Source organism: Macaca thibetana, chromosome 18 (genome assembly GCF_024542745.1).
Source record: "Macaca thibetana thibetana isolate TM-01 chromosome 18, ASM2454274v1, whole genome shotgun sequence".
NCBI classification, from domain to species: domain Eukaryota; kingdom Metazoa; phylum Chordata; class Mammalia; order Primates; family Cercopithecidae; genus Macaca; species Macaca thibetana.
The window spans coordinates 60,352,473-60,373,992 of NC_065595.1; the positions used below are offsets into that span (position 1 = coordinate 60,352,473).

Here is a 21,520-nt window from a genome sequence, read left to right on the forward strand (position 1 = left end):
TCCTGATCTCAGGTGATCCACCCACCTCAGCCTCCCAAAGTGCTGGGATCACAGGCATGAGCCACAGGCCAGAAGGCTGTATATTGTATTTATATGACATTCTGGAAAAGATAAAACTATAGCTATTAGGCACTGTTCTAAGTACTAGACACAGACAATACATGATGATGCTAGTCTTTGAAATAGAAAACAGGAGAAAAAGCAGGATAGCAAAGGGGGAAATGATTACTTCAGTGTTGGGTATGTTGGGTTTGAGATGTCTGAGGGAAAGCCAGTGGAAGTGTGAATGGGAGGCAGAACTCAGGAGCACTGCCAGGGCTGGAGATAGATTTGGGAATCAATAACATGTAGGTAAGAGTGGAAGCTGTGGAACAAATGAGATTCCGGAGAGAGAGGGAATGCAGAGTGTCCACTTAGTCCAGCTCCAGCCCTGAGCTGAGCCAAAGGGATGAGCAGTAATTAGCTAGGAAAGAAGGTGGAAGAGTTCATTCCAGGCAGAGGAAATAGTGATGGCAAAGAAACCTGCAGGTCCCTGGGGCCAACTGAAAAAGCACAGGATCTGTACATTTAGAAAGGAGGGCTGGGTGTGGTGGCTCACACCTCTAATCCCAGCACTTTGGGAGGCTGAGGTGGGATGATGGCTTGAGCCCAGGATTTTGAGGTCAGCCTAAGCAAAACAGAAAGACCCCCATTTCTACAAAAAATAAAATAAAAATAGCTGGGTGGCGTGTGCCTGTAGTCCCAACTACTCAGGAGGCTGAGGTAGGAGGATTGATTGCTTGAACCCAAGATTTCAAAGCTGCAGTAAATTATGATTGCACTGCACTACAGCCTGGGTGACAGAGCAAGATCCTATCTTAAAAAACAAACAAACAAACAAAAAAAAAACGCCGGGCATGGTGGCTCATGTCTGTAAATCCCAGCACTTTGGGAGGCTGAGGCAGGCGGATCATGAGGTCAGGAGATCGAGACCATCCTGGCTAACATGGTGAAACCCCGTCTCTACTAAAAATACAAAAAAAATTAGCTGGGCGTGGTGGCGGGCACCTGTAGTTCCAGGTACTCAGGAGGCTGAGGCAGGAGAATGGCGTGAACCTGGGAGGCGGAGCTTGCAGTGAGCCGAGATTGCGCCACTGCAGTCCAGCCTGGGCGACAGAGTGAGACTCTGTCTCAAAAAAAAAAAAATTTAGAAGAGACTTTTTTTTTTTTTTTAAATAAAGGATTACAGCCTGCAAGGTGGCCGTTCTGACAGGTTGGGAAGTGTAGCCTCCAGGAGAGGCTGAAAGACCGGCTCTTCAAGGGAGACAGGAATTATGCTGAGGGGGTTGGCCAAACATACATATTCAACAGGTTATAGGAGGAGCTATGAATGTTCATGAAGGGGGTCCTGAAGCATGTGTGATAAGCAGACGTGCATGTTACATGTGACCCATGTTCACTTTGGAGCGGAGACTTAACATTTAAATATATTACAATTAGGGCCTATACATCAAAAGGTGAAGCAGGGACATGGAGCCTCTCAAGTGCACAGCTTCTGTAAACTGGCCAGAACCAGTCCACAGTTGGTGGCCTCTTACCAGGAGAAAGTTACAGAACTCAGTCTCTGGTCCAGTTAAAGCTGCAGTGATGGCTGGTGGAATGGGGAGTCAGTCTAAGTGTCTGATGGTGGCTGAGCTGCAACTGCTTCAGCATTGCTCATCTCAAGGCCAGTGCTTGTTTAGTTGCTAGAGAAAAAGAAAACCCTGATGGCAATGAGAATGTAGTTTATTCTTTAATTCTAGGGAGTACATGATTTACTCCTTGCCTGGCATGGCCTTAGGTCCTGTTTATAATGTGCTATCTTATTGCCACAAAAAGTCCATTGTGTCAGGATTATGAGCTCCATTTTAACATCAATGCTGGTCAGATTTTGTGCCTAAACTGCAAAAGGGAAGGGATATAATGAGGTGTGCCTGCCCTCCCATTCTGTCATGGCTAGGAACTCAGTTTTTTAGGTTTCTCACCGGGCATGGTGGCTCCCGCCTGTAATCCCACCACTTTGGGAGGCCGAGGTGGGTGGATCACCTGAGGTTGGGAGTTTGAGATCACCCTGGCCAACAGGTGAAACCTCGTCTTTACTAAAAACACAAAATTAGCCAGGTGTGGTGGCACATGCCTGTAATCCCAGCTACTCTGGAGGCTAAGGCAGGAGAATCGCTTGAACCTGGAAGGTGGAATTTGCAGTAAGCTGAGATCACGCCATTGTACTCCAGCCTGGGCAACAAGAGTGAAACTTCATCTCGAAAAAAAGAAAAAAAGGTTTCTCTGGGGTTCCCTTGGCTAAGAGCAGGTTCATTTAGTCAGTTGAGGGGCTTAGAATTTTATTTTTAGTTTACACTGGCAACTATTATTCTACTTCTGTCTCTGTGAATTTGACTATTCTAGTACCTCATATGAGTGGAATCATACAGAATTTATTGTCAGTGTCTGGCTTATTCAGATCAGTGGTTCTTTTTTTTTTTTTTTTTTTTTTTTCCTGAGTCAAGGTCTGGTTCTGTTGCCCATGATGAAGTCCAGTGGTGCAATCTTGGCTCACTGCAACCTCTGCCTCCCAGCTCAAGTGATCCTTCCACCTCAGCTTTCTGAGTAGCTGAGACTACAGGCACACGCCACCACACCGGCTAATTTTTGCAGAGATGGAGTTGCGTCATGTTGCCCAAATTGGCCTTGAACTCCTGAGCTCAAGCGATCTGCCTGCCTTGGCCTCCCAAAGTGCTGGGATTACAGGCATGAGCCCCCACACCCGGCCTCCACAAGTGATTTTGCTGCTCAATCAGGTTTAAGAACCATTGATCTGAGGTTGGGCACAGTGGCTTATGCCTGTAATCATAGCACTTTGGGAGGCTGAGGTGGGCAGATCACTTGAGCTCAGGAGTTTGAGATCAGCCTGGCCAACATGGTGAAACCTGTCTCCACTAAAAATACAAAAATTAGCCAGGCATCATGGCACACGCCTATAATCCCAGCTACTCGAGAGGCTGAGGCAGGAGAATCACTTGAAGCGGAGGTTGCAGTGAGCCAAGATTGTGGCACTGCACTCCAGCCTGGGTGACAGAGCAAGACTCTGTCTCAAACAACAACAACAACAACAAAAAAAACACTTTTGGAGCTTTGAAAACCTGCGAATGCCCGGGCTATGCAGCTAGCAATTCTGACCTACGTGGTCTGAGGAAGGCGCCAAACATCTGCACCAGAAACAGCAAGTGAGAATGCCTGTTGTAGAAGTAGAAGATGGGAGGGGAATAGCATCTTGTGGGCTGCAGGAGGAGAGGCTGAGACGGAGGAAAATAGCAGTGACAAAGCACCTCTGAGGTTTGGAAGGACGAGGACCAGAGACAGCCACTTGGTCTGGCAAACAAGGTTTTATCAGAACCCTCAATACAGCAGTAGAAGAATGAGGGACGAATCATTGGTGAGCAAGTCCTCTGAACTCTGGAGAAATTGGAAGCAAAATTACGGGTAGAATGGGAAGGTTTAAAGGATGGATGGAGATACGGTTAAACAATTAGGTAGAAGGAATGGAAATAGAGGGACTTGATGTCTGAGAACTTCTATTTTCTTTTTCTTTCTTTTTTTTTTTTTTTTTTGAGATGGAGTCTTGCTCTGTTGCCCAGGCTGGAGTGCAGTGGCGCAATCTCGGCTCACTGCAACCTCCGCCTCCCGGGTTCACACCATTCTCCTGCCTCAGCCTCCCAAGTAGCTGGGACTATAGGTGCTCGCCACTACGCCCGGCTAATTTTTTGTATTCTTTAGTAGAGATGGGGTTTCACTGTGTTAGCCAGGATGGTCTCGATCTCCTGACCTCGTAATCTGCCTGCCTCGGCCTCCTGAAGTGCGGGGATTACAGGCGTGAGCCACCGCGCCCGGCCTTTTTTTTTTTGAGACAAAGTTTTGCTCTTGTTGCCCAGGTTGGAGTGCAATGGTGTGGTCTCCACTCTGCAACCTCCGCCTCCCGGGTTCAAGTGATTCTCCTGGCTTAGCCTCCCAAGTAGCTGGGATTACAGGTGGGTATCACTGTGCCCAGCTAATTTTTGTATTTTTAGTGGAGATGGGGTTTCACCATATTGGCTGCGCTGGTCTCAAACTCCTGACCTCAGGTTATTCACCTGCCTCAGCCTCCCAAAATGCTGGGATTACAGGCATGAGCCACTGGGCCCGGCCAAAAGAGCTATTTTCTAAATGGCACTTCGGGCAGTCACCAGAGCCCCATGGCACTGGTGACCAAGAACATAGGTTTTACAGCCAGATGACCTAGGCTCACATTCTCAGTCCTTTGATCTCTGTTCTTCTGATTCTCATCTGTAAAGTGGGGATTTTTTTTCTGCCCTGTAGGACTGTTGCAAAGGTTAAAGGAGTTAGTCCCTATGATGTTTTTGGAACAATATCTGGCATGCAGTGAGCACTCAGTTTTGTGTTAACAGTGATAGAGGCAAGGAGTGGGTTGGATGGCCAGGTCATCTCTGTGAGGCATGGAAAAAGGAACCCACTAGAGCTGCAAAGCGGTGTTCATAGTGTCAGCGGCCCAGCTAAAGCTGGAAACCATTAATTTTGTAACATAACCAACTAGTGACTATTTTATTTTCTTAGCAGAACTCAGCAACAGGAAGAAGCCAAGGCAAGGCATTAGCCAGGGAGGTGGGGCAGAAGGGCCAGGGGCTGGAGAATTTCAAGTGATCCTATGACTGTGGCCACATGGTTCAACTGTGGTCCAGGTCGGGGTTCATAAACTCAGAGGTCAGGGGGACATCAGGTGTCTGAACCCTGGCAGAGTCCAGGGGAGATTTAGAGGCTGTGGAGGTGGTGGAAATGCAACAGGGAAGAGAATTATGACCAGAGAGAGAACGTCAATACGACAAGCACGTTTGAGGGCTCCTGGCTCAGAGTTTATTCCACTCCATCAATCATTTTCTTCTTTTTTTTTTTGAGACAGAGTCTCCCTCTGTTGCCCAGGCTGGAGTGCAGTGGCGGGACCTTGGCTCACTGCAACCTCCACCTCCCAAGTTCAAGTAATTCTCCTGCCTTAGTCTCCCCAGTAGCTGGTATCACAGGCACCTGGCTAATTTTTGTATTTTTAGTAGAGATGGGGTTTCACCATGTTGGCCAGGCTGGTCTCAAACTCCTGGCCTCAAGCAATCCACCCGCCTTGGGCCTCCCAAAGTGCTGGGATTACAGGCGTGAGCCACCGCGCCCGGCCCATTTTCAAACTCTTCTGAGGAACCTGGTGATTCTTCAGCGATGCCTCAGGAATGATTCTTTCAATCAGGGCGACTCCATTTTCATTTGTTAAGACGTGGGGACCTGGGTGGGGTGGATGGGGGCAGTGAAAAAAGTATATTTTATCAACAAAATTTCACTAAAAAAAGTGGTGTTGCTTGTTTTTTTGTTTCTGGTTTGAAAACCACTTTGGTTTGGCCGGATGAACTCGGGTTTTACAGTGAGGAGGTGTATTAGTCCGTTTTCACGCTGCTGATAAAGACATACCCGAAACTGGGTAATTCATAAAGAAAAAGAGGTTTAATGGACTTACAGTTCCACGTAGCTGAGGAGACACGTCTTACGCGGCGGGCAGACCAGAGAGAGCCAAGAGGCAGGGGAACCTTCTTATAAAACCGTCAGATCTCGTGAGACTTACTCACTACCAGGAGAACAGTACGGGGGAAACCGACCCCCATGATTCAATTGTCTCCCACCGGGTCCCTCCCGCAACACCTGGGAATTCTGGGAGCTACAATTCAAGATGAGGTTTGGGTGAGGACACAGCCAAACCATATCAGGAGGCATGGTTCTGTCTCCTCCCAACTAGCGGTGTAGTTTGGGCTAGGTCCTCACCTTCTTGGGTTCTCAGTGCTCGTTTTGGGAAATGGGCGGGCTGCCCTAGCTCTTTCTGAGCTGCCTTCCCTGAGGGCTGGAGTGGAGTTCACAGCTGTGCAGCGTCTGTGGAGCTCTGCGGGCGCCACCTTGTGGTTAAAACTGGCAGTGCTGTTAGCGGGCTCAGCGGGACGTGGGAGCCCAGGTAGCTTGCCAGATGAGCTTCTATTTACATCAGAGAACAGTCTCTCCAGGGGACAGGGTGCCCTATCTAGGGTAAGAGAGCTCTTTTGTTAGAATAAATTCAGGATGAGCTGAACATGGCATAGTAGCCAGAATCTCATCATGAAAATCAGAATAACTCATCCACATACGTGAATAATTTATGGCATATGCAGCCTGTTGGAGAGAGAAGGCTGATACAATTAGTCAAAACTTACTTACAATCAGCTGACTTCAATTAGATTTTCCTTTATTGAAATAGTGACCTTGAAAATGACTTCATTTTCATATTCAGGCCTATCTCATGTGTTTCCCAGAATAGTGATAAAACTGATCTGATGTGTGTGCTGTTTACATCCCAGCACTTGTTGAATGGAGATGAAGTCAGGGTCACTCTACAATGAGCCACGACAGCCTCTTTTATCTCTAAATAATTTTAAAAATGGCTGATTGGTAATATTGGAGAGCCAGGTGTATGATTCAGAAGGGTTACTGGAACAAAAAATTCTGAAAATGGCCTTGGATTATTAATTTCCTATCCATGGGCATAGAGGGTATCTGCAACAAAGGCTCTGTCACAAAACAAATGACATAAAATGATAATAGAGTGGAACTGGGAGGGAGTTTTTCTGTCATTGTGTTAGTCCTTGAACCCTCAAGGAAAGAGATAACAATGCCTCTGGCTTTGGACTACAAATACCCACTCCCTTTGTTTAACTCCTACTTTTTTTTTTCCAGAAAAGTTTCAGACTAAAAATGTACCCTCCAAAGAGCTAGCTTCAAAAACTCCTTGCAAGAGCTCAGTTCCTTTACATTTATGGTCATTTCATTTTCTTTATGAGAAACTTGTGGATTAAAAACTATCAGCTAGGTGTGGTGGCTCATGCCTGTAATCCCAGCACTTTGGGAGGCTGAGGCAGGAGGATCCATTGAACCCAGCAGTTTGAGATGAACTGGGCAAGATAGGGAGATCCCACATCTACCAAAAAAAAAAAATTAGCCAGGTGTGGCAGTGCATGCCTGTAGTCCCACATCCTCGGGAAGCTGAATTAGGAGGATCTCTTGAGTCCAGGAGTTCAGGGTTCATAGTCTCAACCTCCTGGGCTCAAGCAATTTGATATGGAGTCTCGCTCTGTCGCCCAGGCTGGAGTGCAGTGGCCGGATCTCAGCTCACTGCAAGCTCCACCTCCCGGGTTCACGCCATTCTCCTGCCTCAGCCTCCCGAGTAGCTGGGACTACAGGCGCCCGCCACCATGCCCGGCTAATTTTTTTTTTTTTTTTTTTTTTTTTGAGACGGAGTCTCGCTCTGTCGCCCAGGCTGGAGTGCAGTGGCGCGATCTCGGCTCACTGCAAGCTCCGCCTCCCGGGTTCACGCCATTCTCCTGCCTCAGCCTCCCAAGTAGCTGGGACTACAGGCGCCCACAACCGCGCCCGGCTAATTTTTTGTATTTTTAGTAGAGACGGGGTTTCACCGTGGTCTCGATCTCCTGACCTTGTGATCCGCCCGCCTCGGCCTCCCAAAGTGCTGGGATTACAGGCGTGAGCCACCGCGCCCGGCAATTTTTTTGTATTTTTAGTAGAGACAGGGTTTCACCATGTTAGCCAGGATGGTCTCGATCTCCTGACCTCGTGATCCGCCCGTTTCGGCCTCCCAAAGTGCTGGGATTACAGGCTTGAGCCACCGCGCCCGGCCTTCTTCTTGTACTTCTTGTCTCAGCTGAATTGCCATCTCCTTAGAGAAACTTTATTGACCATCCTACCTATGAAATTCTTTCTCCTGTAGTTTTTCCTGATCACATCAGCCTTTATAGTTATCTTGCGTTTTGCTTGGTTGTAGTCTATCTGCTCCTATCGAAACATATGTCCCTTGAAGTCATTTGTTCAGGCACATATAAATATTTGTACAGGTCGTGCCCTGTGCAAGGACACCTAGCTGAGGTGGGTGCATGGGCTCAAATCTAGTCTGCCTCCACTTTCCGACCAGAAGGGCTGTCTTTAAAAACATTGTCTGAAGACACCATCCAGGGTAGCAGTGGATGTGGCCCTGTGTGTCTTGTCCAGCAGTTTATTTTCACAGCCTAGAACAGTGACTGGTACATATTAGGCTTTCACAAAATATTTAGTGAATGCTGAAAGGGAGTAATGTAGCTGCAAGACAGGTTTTTGTTTTTGTTTTTGTTTTAGATGGAGTTTTACTCTCGTTGCCCAGGCTGGAGTGCAATGGCACGATCTCGGCTCACTGCAACCTCTGACTCCCTGGTTCAAGCGATTCTCCTGCCTCAGCCTCCCCAGTAGCTGGGACTACAGACATGAGCCACCACTCCTGGCTAATTTTGTATTTTTAGTAGAGACGAGATTTCTCCATGTTGGTCAGACTGGTCTCAAATTCCCGACCTCAGGTGATCCACCCGCCTCCGCCTCCCAAAGTGCTGGGATTACAGGTGTGAGCCACCGTGCCTGGGCTGCTTCATTATTTTCTAGTATAAAGGTAGCCTGGCCGGGCGCGGTGGCTCATGCCTGTAATCCCAGCACTTTGGGAGGCCGAGGTGGACGGATCACAAGGTTGGGAGATCGAGACCATCCTGGCCAACGTGGTGAAACCCCGTCTCTACTAAAAATACAAAAATTAGTCAGGCATAGTGGTATGTGCCTGTAATCCCAGTTACTTGGGAGACTGAGGCAGGAGAATTGCTTGAACCGGGGAGTTGGAAGTTGCAGTGAGCTGAGATCGCTCCACTGCACTCCAGCCTGGCGACAGGTGGAGAATCTGTCTCAAACAACAACAACAACAACAACCACCACCCCCGCCCCCCGAAAAAAAAACCTGTCCTGCAGCTACGTTACTCCCTTTCGTTCATTCGCGAAATATTTTATGAAAGCCTAATATGTAGCAATCACTGTACTCCAGTCTGGGCAACAAGAGCAAAACTCCATCTCAAAAAAAAAAAAAAAGAAAAAAAAAAAAGAAAATAACCAAGCAGTCCTAACATTTAAAAATCCTCCAGTCGTATGTAGAGTAAAACTGAAATTCTTTACATGGGCAGGACCTGCCTCCAACCTATATCTGCAGCCTCATTTCACACCTTGTTTGCTGTGATAAATTGCTGTGGTTCTAACTCTCAGATTTCTTTTGAAAAATCGAAACCTGACTATAAGCACAGAGCTCACAAAACACAGGTAATGCTGTTTCTTGCTACGTTTCAACTTGCAAGAAGTAGTAGTTTGTATTTTGGGCATTTTTTCTAAATTTTTTTTTTTGCATTTTTTTCCCTGTCATGGAATTTCCTATCAATCTATCCTAGGATGGCTTCTAATGAGACTCCTCAGCAGAAAACTGCCTGGTAACATTAGTTCCCTCGGGTCATGTGATCCCCGTCAAATTTCCCAGTGAATGTTTTCTTGTCAATTTCTATTTGAATACTCAAAGTGGGAAATCTGTATGAACTCTGAACTTCTTTGACATGCTCTTTGACAGCTCTCTCCAGCCACTTAGCCCTTTGAATTAATTCCTCCTTAGATTTGCCTTTGTGAATCATCCATGTCTTTTTTTTTTTTTTTTTTTTTTTTTTTGAGACAGAGTCTCGCTCTGTCACCCAGACTGGAGTGCAGGGGCGTGATCTCAGCTCACTGCAACCTCTGCTGCCTCCTGGATTTAAGCGATTCTCCTGCCTCAGCCTCCCGGGTAACTGGGATTACAGGCACCTGCCACCACTCTGGGCTAATTTTTTTTGTATTGTTATTTTTAGTAGAGACAGGGCTTCACCACGTTGGCTAGGTTGGTCTCGAACTCCTGACCTCAAGTGATCTGACCGCTTCGGCCTCCCAAAGTGCTGGGATTACAGGCGTGAGCTACTGCACCTGGCCCGATCCAGCTCTTTCAGTAGATTTTAACCCTTACTTAATTTCATTCCAGCAGTCAGATCACCATGTACGTCTGGATGACTTTTTATTTCTTCCTCTCATCTCTCCATTTTACAAATGTTGTCCACCAGTCCAGGTGAGACCAAGGCCTCTCTCACCCTGGTTGTAACAGTAATGCGGCCACTGTGGAATCACTTTCTTTCAAGCTCCCTGGGCAAGTGATGAGGTTCTTATTTATTTTATATTTTATTTATTTATTTTTTAGTGATGAGGTCTTGCTATGTTGCCCAGGCTGTTCTTGAACTCCTGGGCTCAAGGCATCCTCCTGCCTTGACCTCCCAAAGTGTCGGGATTACAGCTGTGGGACACCGCACCAGGCAGGAATTCATTTCCTCCTGACTAAACTTCCTCTTCTGAAATGTGATAGGAGGGGCAGCAAATGCAAAAATCATGACCCTCTCAACTTCCTCTTGGGCTTTAATCAGATCTGTTTACAAAGGAACAATTTTAGGAAACCAAGCCAAACCAAACAACACCCCGAGCCGAAGTTTTAGATACTTCCTTATTCGCTCTTCTGGCAAAGTAAGTGACGGGGATGGCTGAGCTGACCTTCCCTAACATCAGGAAGATGTTATTTCTCCTGGTCCATGTTTCTGGTTAGTCCCATTTGGCCTGCTTTAATGTGCACATACTTCTTTCTGCTGTGCGTGTAGAACTCTCAGATCTCTGGAACAAATGTGATGACCTCTTAAGCCCTCATTAACTTGCTGAAGAATTTTAGGAAATGTGCACTAGGATTGGCACCGGGGTGCTTTAACCTTCAACCACAGGAATCCTGGTGTGCAGAGGCTGGACCTACGGACGATTTTTCTGGGAATACTGGCCTGACTCAAATGAAAACCATTTGGCCAAGCAAATTTATTGTTGTGAGCTGATAACACTGTGAATTAACATACAGAATCGAAGGGCTACTTTTTGAAAAGAAATTGGCAATTTAATAATCAGTCATTCTTTGTTTGTTTGTTTTTTTTGAGAGGGAGTCTCGCTCTGTCGCCCAGGCTGGAGTGCAGTGGCGCGATCTCGGCTCACTGCAAGCTCCGCCTCCCGGGTTCACGCCATTCTCCTGCCTCAGCCTCCTGAGTAGCTGGGACTACAGGCGCCCGCCACCGCGCCCGGCTAATTTTTTGTATTTTTAGTAGAGACGGGGTTTCACCGTGGTCTCGATCTCCTGACCTTGTGATCCGCCCGCCTCGGCCTCCCAAAGTGCTGGGATTACAGGCGTGAGCCACCGCGCCCGGCAGCACTTTCTTTACTTTATCTTCTTTATCCTTCAGAACGACTCTGGGGGATAGATGCGATCCCTGTTTCAAGGACGTGGAAGCAGAAAATTTGAGACCTTAGTAACTCCAGGCTACTTAGTGAGCAATAAAGCTGAAACGCAGTTTGTCTGGACTCTAACAACTACAGTTTCAGCACTTTGAAGACAAATGTGTTTCTTTCATGTTTTATGATATGGATTTATCAGCAAAGCCCTTCTCTTTGAGTTTCTGAGTGGACCCAAAGCTGTTTTTTGAGAGAAATAATTGGTTCTGGTGGCACCCCTGAGGAAGCAGGACAGGCTTGTCTCTGGTAAGAATATAAATCACGTTTCTCCATTTTCCCAACACTCGCAATCCTGCCGTCTGCATGTCTGGGGCCTAAGACGTGTGTTTTCCTCTACTCACAACACAGAAAACTGACATTTACTCACTCACCACTACGAGTTGGTTGCAACTCAGCTTTTGATAGAAGTTTGCTTGTGACATCTGGTGAGAGAGGGAGGGAGAAAGAGAGAGAAAGGAATAATTTTAATGTGAAAGAAGATTTGTGGGAGTTATATTTGTCTAGTGTTCTACGGTATCTGTTATCTGACTGTAATATATTAGGTGACCAGGAATAATTTTTTTTTTTTTTTTTTTTTTTTTGAGACGGAGTCTTGTTCTGTTACCCAGGTTGGAGTGCAGTGGCGTGATCTTGGCTCACTGCAACCTCCGCCTCCTGAGTTCAAGTGATTCTCCTGCCTCAGCCTCCTTAGTAACTGGGATTATAGGCATGCGCCACCAAGCCTGGCTAATTTTTGTATTTTTAGTAGAGACGGGGTTTTGCCATGTTGGCCAGGCTTGTCTTGAACTCCTGACCTCAGGTGATCCACCTGCCTCGGTCTCCCAAAGTGCTGGGATTATAGGCGTGAGCCACCGTGTCCATTCTAGAAATAATTTTTGACTCTCGCTCTCTCTCTCTGTGGGCATGTGTGTGTGTGTATGTGTAATCCTATTTCCCTTAGAAATATCAATATAAAAGTAACCAAAAAAACACTGTTAGGCGAAATTGTTTGTAACATCTGTCATTTTACTAGTCACTAAAGCTGCTTTGATTGATCCCGCAGGAATGACAGGTATCTCCTTTTCTCACTCTTTGGGGTCCGCCTCATGAAACTGGATGTTTGGTGGAGGAGGTTGTTCTTTTCAGATACAGAGGACTGGTTCTTTGGTGAAGGTACACAAATGTCTGGGCTTTCATACTCATTAGAATAATTATCCACTACCTTATTCGAGGTATTTATATAAGCATCCCTGTGAGAAATTCCTGCTGAAGTCCAGTTCACTTCTGTGAAACAATTCATGTACCTTATTCCATTTGGAAGCGAGCCCTCTAACTTTATATATATATATATATATATTTTTTTTTTTTTTTGAGACAGACTTTCACTGTGTCACCCAGGCTGGAGTGCAGAGGCGTGATCTGGGCTCACTGCAACCTCCGCCTCCTGGGTACAAGCGATTCTCTTGCCTCAGCCTCCTGAGTAGCTGGGAATACAAGCGCCCGCCACCATGCCCAGCTAATTTTTGTATTTTTAGTACAGACAGGGTTTCACCGTATTGGCCAGGCTGGTCTTGAACTCCTGACTTCAGGTGATCCACCTGCCTTGGCCTCCCAGAAATGCTGGGATTACAGGTGTGAGCCACTGCGCCTGGCCCTCTAACTAAATATCTTTGCTTTATGTTTTGGTTGTCAGAAAATTCAGGGCCAAATGAGTACTCAGTTGTACTGCTTGATTCCTTACAGATGCTAAGTACACATATGGTTCTTTAAAATAATCTATTATTATTATTTAGACAGGATCTTGCTCTGTCGCCTATGCTGGAGTGCAGTAGCATGATCATCGCTCACCATGGCCTCCAACTCTTGGGCTCAAGTGATCCTCCCACCACAGCCTCCTGAGCAGCTGGCACTATAGGTATGAGTCCTCATTTTTGAGTCCCTGTCCCATGTTTAATTTCAATTGTCATTTTCAGGTTTAATATTTTGTAAGTTATCTAAGACACCCTTTCCTGTTTTTATTTTAGGCTTATTTTTTGGCAATAGGCATGGCATTTTCCCATGGGTTACTTGCTAATTTCAAAGGGCAAAAAACCCTTTAAAATGGAGACATCTGGCTTTTACTACCCCAATACAGCAATCAATTTAAAAATTACTAATAGTGGACCCATCAGGCAGTATATGACTCTTAATGTAAATGTTAACCTGAATAAGATGAAGTCTTTAGGTCTTACTTCCAGTTCCTGGAAATACAGGGGATAGAGAAACAAGCCAAACAATATCACAAAGAAACAAAGTCAAATCTGGAATGTGGGAGATTGTATTAGTTGGTATAAAAGTAATTGAGGTTTTTGCCATTACTTAGTTTTGGACTTGCTTATGTGGCCATTCCAGCCCAGATGACCTTCTAGATGACTGCCACATAAGCAAGTCCAAAACTAAGTAATGGCAAAAACGGCAATGATTTTTGCATCACCTAATGCAATGCAACTAGCCAGGTTGCCTAAAACACTTAATTTCATGAAAATAATTGGGGAGATGGAGTCTGTTCTAGAATAAAAAAGATGAGATGATGTACAGAAACTAGATTAACTTTCATTACTGGTGAGAATGTAAAATAACGCAGCCACTCTGGAAAACAATTAATGTTTCCAGTATGTGATCCAGCAATTCCGTTCCTAGGTATCTACCCAAGAGAAAATATATGTGCACGTGAGGACTTGTATATGAATGCTCATAGTAACATTATTATTATTATTATTATCATTATTATTATTATTTGAGATGGAGTCTCACTCTGTCACCCAGGCTGGAGTACAGTGGTGAGATCTCAGCTCACTGCAACCTCCGCTTCCTGAGTTCAAGTGATTCTCCTGCCCCAGCCTCCCAAGTAGCTGGGATTTACAGGCATGTGCCACCACACCCAGCTAACTTTTTTTTGTTTGTATTTTTAATAGAGATGGGGTTTCACACGTTGGCCAGGCTGGTCTTGAACTCCTGAGCTCAGGTGATCCACCTGCCTTGGCCTCTCAAAGTGCTGGGATTACAGGCGTGAACCACCACGCCCGGCCCAGAGTAGCATTATTTGTAATGACAAAAAACTGGAAACAATCCAAATGTCCATCAACTGGTAGATGAATAAAGAAAATGTGATCTGACCGGGAAGAGAGCCTCATGCCTGTAATCCCAGCACTTTGGGAGGCTGAGGCAGGCAGATCACCTGAGGTTGGGAGTTTGAGACCAGCCTGACCAACCTGGAGAAACCCCATCTCTACTATAAATACAAAATTAGCCGGGCTTGGTGGTGCATACTCCCAGCTACTCGGGAGTCTACTCGGGAGTCAAACAAACAAAAAGAAAATGTTATATGTTCATATAATGAAATATTACTCTGCCATAGAAAGGAACAAACTGCTGATGCATGTTACAATGTGGATGAACCTCAAAAACATTATGCTAAGTAAAAGAAGCCAGAATCCAGATGCAAAAGACAACATATTAAATGCTTCCATTTATAAGAACTGTCCAGAAAAGACAAATCTCTAAAGATGGTAAGTAGATTAGTTGTTGTCAGAAGCTGAGGGTAGAAATGGAGATTAACTACTAATGGGCATGAGGGATCTTTTTGGGTGAAGAAAACGTTCTACAACTGGATTGTGGTGATGGTTGCACAACTCTGTAGTTTTACTAAAAATATCATTGGATTGTACCCTTCAAATGAGTGAATTTCATGGTAAATTACACCTCAATAAAACCAATTTCAAAAAAACATGGCAGAAGTGATGTTGTGTGAGCCCAGACCTTAAGAGGCTTTGTGCTTTTACCTTCCCTCTATGAAACCTCCCCTGAGACTGAAACAGAGGGAAACTGAGGCACCCAGCCAACAGCAGTACCAACCACTCACTGCATGTGGGAATTTGTCCCTCTTGGACCTTCCAGCCCAAATGACCTTCTGGGTGACTGCAGCCACATGAGCAAGTCCAGCAGAGGAAATGCCCAGCCGAGCTACGAGTCAAGAAATGTAAGAAATTGTTTTATGTCACTAAAAATTTTGTATGTATATGTATAAATAAATAAATCTATTTTATTTCATGCATATTTTATATACAAAATATATTTTATCTTTATACATGTTAAATGATATGGTAAAAGATCAACAACTTTATATTATTTATTTATTAATTTGAGGCAGAGTCTTGGTCTGTCACCCAGGCTGGAGTGCAGTGGTGTGATCTCGGCTCGCTGCAATCTCTGCCTCCTGGGTTCAAGCAATTCTCATGCACGATCTTGGCTCAGCTTCCTGAGTAGCTGGGATTACAGGCACGTGCCACCACACCCAGCTAATTTTTGTATTTTTGGTAGAGACAGAGTTTCACTATGTTGGCCAGGCTGGTGTCGAACTCCTGACCTCTGGTGATCCACTCGTCTCTGCCTCCCAAAGTGCTGGGATTACAGGTGTGAGCCACCATGCCCCGCCAGGAAGCTCCACTTTATTCTCACTTGAAAGTCAAGGAAACTGGGGCATATTTGTGTACGCTTCCCTCTGTCAGTCACTGGCTAAAGTTTGCTCCCATGGGCATATTTTGGTGGCATTCCAGCTTGCAGTAGGGGACATGGGTGCTAGCAGCTGGAAGTCAGACTGGCTGCATTAAGAGGCCGGAGATATGGGTACCACATTGGGGGCGTCACTATTTTCCAGCATTTGCACCACTCGGATTCATTCATGCCCCACAATTGGTTCATGGCATTCTGTCACCAATTCCTCTGGGATGACCAATTGAAATTTCTAAAAGCTAGACTTGCAACAGGGTGGCAGGAAGCTCACGCTACAGCTTCCTCTACTGCGGTTGGTACCCAGATTGGAACTGATATTCACCATTTCCCTCGTTCCCCATTCTAAATTCCCCTCACGCTTGGCTAATCTTTCTGCTAGTCTCCATTGCTTGTCCAGTGGGAAACCCAGACCTTTTCCTGTGAGGGACCTGAGCCCTTAACTCCTGTGTTCTTGCCAGGCGTGGTTGCTGTGTAGGGAAACAAGGGAGGGCCTAGCGAATCCCTGAGTTCCCGACGTACTCTCCCCTGCCCCGATTAGGTAAAGTAATCTTATTTCCTCAGGATAACCAGGGGTAACTGCTGCCATTAGTATATAACTCCCACATGCTTTCTAATTCACTGGCATGAGAAGCCCCAAATGGCAGTTGAAGCTCTAGGTTCAGTGGAACCCCTTACTTAGTCCTTTGGAAGAAGTGTTACCCTTTCAGGGAACCAGGACCTGGGGACCAGCAGAGTCTAAACTTGCAGGTACAGTTGGGTCCTGGGCTCAGGGTCTCCCAAGGCTGAATTCAAGGTGTCGACCAGGTCTGCAATCTCAGCTGGAGCTCAGGGTCTTCATCTAAAGCTCACGGGTTGTTGGCAGAGTTCAGTTCCTAAGGATTGTCGGATGGTGGTCTCTGCTTTCTTGTTGCCGGCCAACTGGGCTCCCTTCTCATGTCCTGGAGGCTGCCTGTGGTTTTCCGCCCTGTGGTCCTCTCTCCAACATGGCAGTTGCTCCTGTGAGGCCAGTGGAAGAATCTCTCTCATCCTCTGAATCTCTCCTTCAGGATGGGCCCAGGGACTTTGAAGAGCTCACCTGATTAGGTCAGGCCCGCCCAGGATAATTTTCCTTTTGATTGATTCAAAGTCAGCTGCTAAGAGCTACCCAAGTCAGCCTACATGCACCAGCTCTTGGGCCTCCACCTTCTCTTCCTGCTGTCCCAGGACTGGGTGGCTGAGTTCCACATGGAGTTGGAGTGGCTGCCTGCCAAGGACATCCAGACCAATGTCTACATCAAGCACTCTCTGTCCCTGGAGCCATACCTCATGGAGGGCGGCTACAACAAGGTGTTCCTGGTCAAGGGTAACATCCCTGCCAAGAGCTACACCTTCATCCACATCCTGCTTGACGCTATCAGGGATGAGATGGCTGGGAGCATTGAGAAGGCCTACGAGAAAATCCTTTTCACCAAGGGCACCTGGATCCTCTTCCTCAACACACTCAAACAGATGCGGACTACACCAAGAAGTGGGTCCTGGGCCCCGACAACTACTACAGTTTTGCCAGCCAGCAGCAGAAGCTGGAAGACACCACCATTCTGAGTTGAGTATCCCAGCAGTCCACCAGGCGCTGGGTGGAGTAGGGCATACGTTATTTAAAACAGTTACAGTGCAGGGTTTCCTCTAATAAAGGTGGATTGCCATTCTGTCCTCCAGGCCCTTATCTCCCAATTGGGATGGTGGGGAGCCAGGTTCTTATATCTGAGATAGATAAGTTTTGGGGCCCTCAGGGGATGGCGATAATACCCTCCAACTGGGTCAGGCTCTGTCTGATGGCTGATGCTCAGGGTTTCAAACACAGATGCCCACCGTAGAGCCCCAGCAGCACTGTGGCCTACAGGAGAGCATGGCCCCAGGTATGGGGACTATTCCAGCCGGCTATGGACACACAGGAATGCTGGGCCAGGGTACCAGATATTTTCAACAAAGCGGGTGAAGTGTCCCATTTAAAAAAATGTTGGCAACGAATTAAACAATTTTTCAAAAAAAAAAAAAATAATAAAAAACACAGGCCAGATGTGGTGGGTCACACCCGTAACTCCAGCACTTTGTGGGGTGGAGGCGGGTGGATGACCTGAGGTCAGGAGTTCGAGACCAGCCTGGCCAACATGGCGAAACCTTGTCTCTACTAAAAGTACAAAAATTAGCTGGGCATGGTGGCAGGCACTGTAATCCCAGCTACTCAGGAGGCTGAGGCAGGAGAATCACTTGAACTCGGGAAGTGGAGGTTGTAGTGAGCTGAGATGGTGACATTGCATTCCAGCCTGAGTGACAAGAGCAAAACTCCATCTCAAAAAACCCCCAAACCCCCCCAAAACACACACGCACAACAAAGTCAGCTGCTAAGGGGCATTAATTACATGTGCAAAATCCCATTGGTCACAGGATGTCACATAATCATGAGAGTAACTGTCCCATCATAGGCTCAAGTCACAGTCATGCTCAAGGGGAGAGGATGACACGGAGCCTGTACACCAGGGAGCAGGAATCTTGGGGGACATCTTAGAATTCCACCTCCTACAGTAACATTTCTTCTCACCATGAACCCACCACAGGTTTTCTGTCTATTCCATAAATACATTTGTGGTTAGAATTTGAGGAATTTCATACAAAACTGTCTGGTTGGTTCCCCCTGGGTCCTTTGGAAAAGAGTAGCCTTGAAGAGAATGGAGGGCAAGAGTGAGATTATTAAGGAAGGAACCCCCAGAGAAGCCACAGAGGATCAGGATAGAGCCAAGGAGTGCTGAGCCTTCCTCTTGGGCTCAGGAGTGCTGAGCCTTCCTCTTGGGTTGGGTGTGAGGCTGAAGCCAATAGCATAGCTCGTGTCAGACTTTTGGCTGCTCTATTCATTACACAGAAGAATAACACTTCATTAGGTGCTGTCATTCAAAGTGGAATGTATCTTCGTTCTATTCAGGGTTTTTGGCAGTTAGATTTCTGAGTTACTTCATAAAAACTTAAATTAGCTATTTTTAATGATGACTGGTAGAAGGAAGATAAATCATCATTCACAGAATTTTTAATGGGAAAAGTAATTTCAGTATTCTTTTGGGGGAAGCACTTTTGGGCAAAAGCTATTCCTACAGCCCTCATGTTATTACGTCAAACACGAACCTGGTTTAGAAGAAGAAAGATTTGCTGCTGAGTTTTGTGTTTGGAATTGGTGTACCTGAAGCATGGGGAGTGTCCAATATACGTGTGTGTGTTGTGTTTGAGATGGAGTTTTGCTCTTGTTGCCCAGACTGGAGTGCAGTGGTGCGATCTCAGCTCACTGCAACCTCCGCCTCTCAGGTTCCCGTGATTCTCCTACCTCAGCCTCTGGAGTAGCTGGGATTACAGGCATGTGCCACCACACTGGGCTAATTTTGTATTTTTAGTAGAGATGGGGTGTCACCATCTTGGCCAGGCTGGTCTAGAACTTCTGACCTTAGGTGATCCACCCGCTTTAGCCTCCCAAAGTGCTGGGATTACAGGCATGAGCCACTGTGCCCGGCCCAATTTATTTGTAATACAGTAAATCATACATTATATTAACATTTTCGGTGATTCGTTTTCTCATTTATTAAATTAATGAATACATTTTTTCAAAGTGAGGCTTAACATTGTAAGTAATACAGTGGTAGTAGAATGGGGCAAGCCTATTCATCCTGGGTTAAGTGAGAACACCTTCATTTTCATAGTGTAGAGCATTATCCTTTTCTATGGAGATTGAGCTAAATGCCAGGCTTCCCGTCTTCGCCCAGAATACGTAGCAGTCTGGTTTGTAAAAGAGGAGATATTTTGAGTTTGGCTGAAAGTAGCAATTTATTAATAAATTAATTTTTATCTTTTTAAAAATAGAGAAAGGGTCTTGCTATGTTGCCCAGACTGGTCTCGAACTCCTGGTCTCAAGTGATCCTCCCACCTCGGCCTCCCAAAGTGCTGGAATTACAGGTGTGAGCCACCACATCCAGCCTGAAAGTAGCAATTTAGGGAAAAAAAAAAAAAAAAAAACTTAGGAAGCTTTTAGTGACTGAGAAAATGAGTTGGTTTCATGCTTCTGAGAATTTATAAATGAACTAACTGAAAATGGAAACAGTGGTTATAAAGATTGTCAATAAAAAAGAAAATGAACTAGTGTCATTGAGAACTTAGAAAGTTTTCTGCATCTTTGTAGCCAGGAGGAAAAAAAACCTTTTTTTTTTTTTTTTTTTTCCTGGGAAAAAGCTGGGAGTGGTGGCTCATGTCTGTAATCTCAGCACTTTGGGAGGCCAAGGCAGGTGGATCACAAGGTCAGGAGTTCGAGACCAGCCTGGCCAACATAGTGAAAACCCATCTCTATTAAAAATACAAAAATTAGTTAGGTGTGGTGGCATGCACCTGTAGTCCCAGCTACTCAGGAGGCTGAGGCAGGAAAATCTCTTGAACCCAGGAGGCAGAGGTTATGGTGAGCCGAGACCACGCCATTGCACTCCAGCCTGGGTGACAGAGTGAGATTCTGTCTCAAAGAATAAAACAAAAAACAAAAAGCAAAAATCTTAAATCTTAAAACTCATATATATGGTATATGTGTAATAATACATATGTTTCGTCTTTTATTCTAATAACTGTCTATAAGTATAGAACTAACTGTAAATAACATACCTGACTTTTATGAAAAATAAAATTCATCAGTAAGTTTTAAAAGAAAGGAAAACATGCTTGACATTGGACCTTATGATATCATAATATCACCTAATGCACATATGTTGAAAATGCAGTGGTTTACTGACATTCCATCTTAAAAACAAATCATAGAGGATTCATTTCTGGAGGGATTAAACATAGTTTGATTAGGTTTCACCTCAACAGAGGAATCATATGTGGATACTTCCAGGATTCATGTCTTTGAAACGTTTGGAAAACTGAGGGTTAGTTTGTTCTAGTGTGTTGGGTGGGCGGCGCAGGGGATGGGGGCACAGCTCTGGCACATTGCTGCTCACTGCCAGCAGATTAGTTTGTTTGTTTTTGTTTTTTGAGACAACATCTCACTCTGTTGCCCAGACTGGAGTACAGTGGTGAGATCTTGGCTCACTGCAGCCTCGGCCTCCCTGAGCTCAAGCAATCCTTCCACTTTAGACTCCCAAGTAGCTAGGATTACAGGCATGTACCACCACACCCAGCTAATTTTTGTATTTTTTGTAGAGACGGGGGTCTCACTTTGTTGTTCAGGCTGGTCTTGAACTCCGGGACTCAAGTGATCCACCTGCCTCGACCTCCCAGAGTGCTGGGATTACAGGGGTGAGCCACCTCGTCTGGCCTCTCATTTTAATAGAAGCAGGAAATCTGGGCTTTGTTTCGTATAAGATGTTTTGATTTTTTTTTTTTTTTTTTTTTTTTTTTTTTAGTAGAGATGGGGTTTCACTGTGTTAGCCAGGATGGTCTGGATTCTCCTGACCTCATGATCCACCCACCTCGGCCTCCCAAAGTGCTGGGATTACAGGCATGAGCCACCGCGCCTGGCCACATGTTTTTATTTTTAAATGTTGGCTCAATTTTTATTAAAAATGTTGCTTGCCGGGCCCCAGGGAAGCCTGTGCGTGGCCCACTGGTGGCTAGATGGAGAGAGATGTAGTGGAGGCCTTGATACTGATGTGAAATAGAAAGAGAGTGGATCTGG

The 21,520-nt window shown here is 45.8% G+C and overlaps 1 protein-coding gene and 1 pseudogene across 2 annotated transcripts in view; one reads left to right on the forward strand and one right to left on the reverse strand.

Moving 5' to 3' along the window:
• Positions 1-21,520, reverse strand: part of YES1 (YES proto-oncogene 1, Src family tyrosine kinase) — a 145,286-nt gene that overhangs the window by 109,091 nt on the left and 14,675 nt on the right. The window lies entirely within an intron of this gene.
• LOC126941099 (26S proteasome non-ATPase regulatory subunit 8-like) lies at positions 15,954-17,429 on the forward strand (annotated as a pseudogene).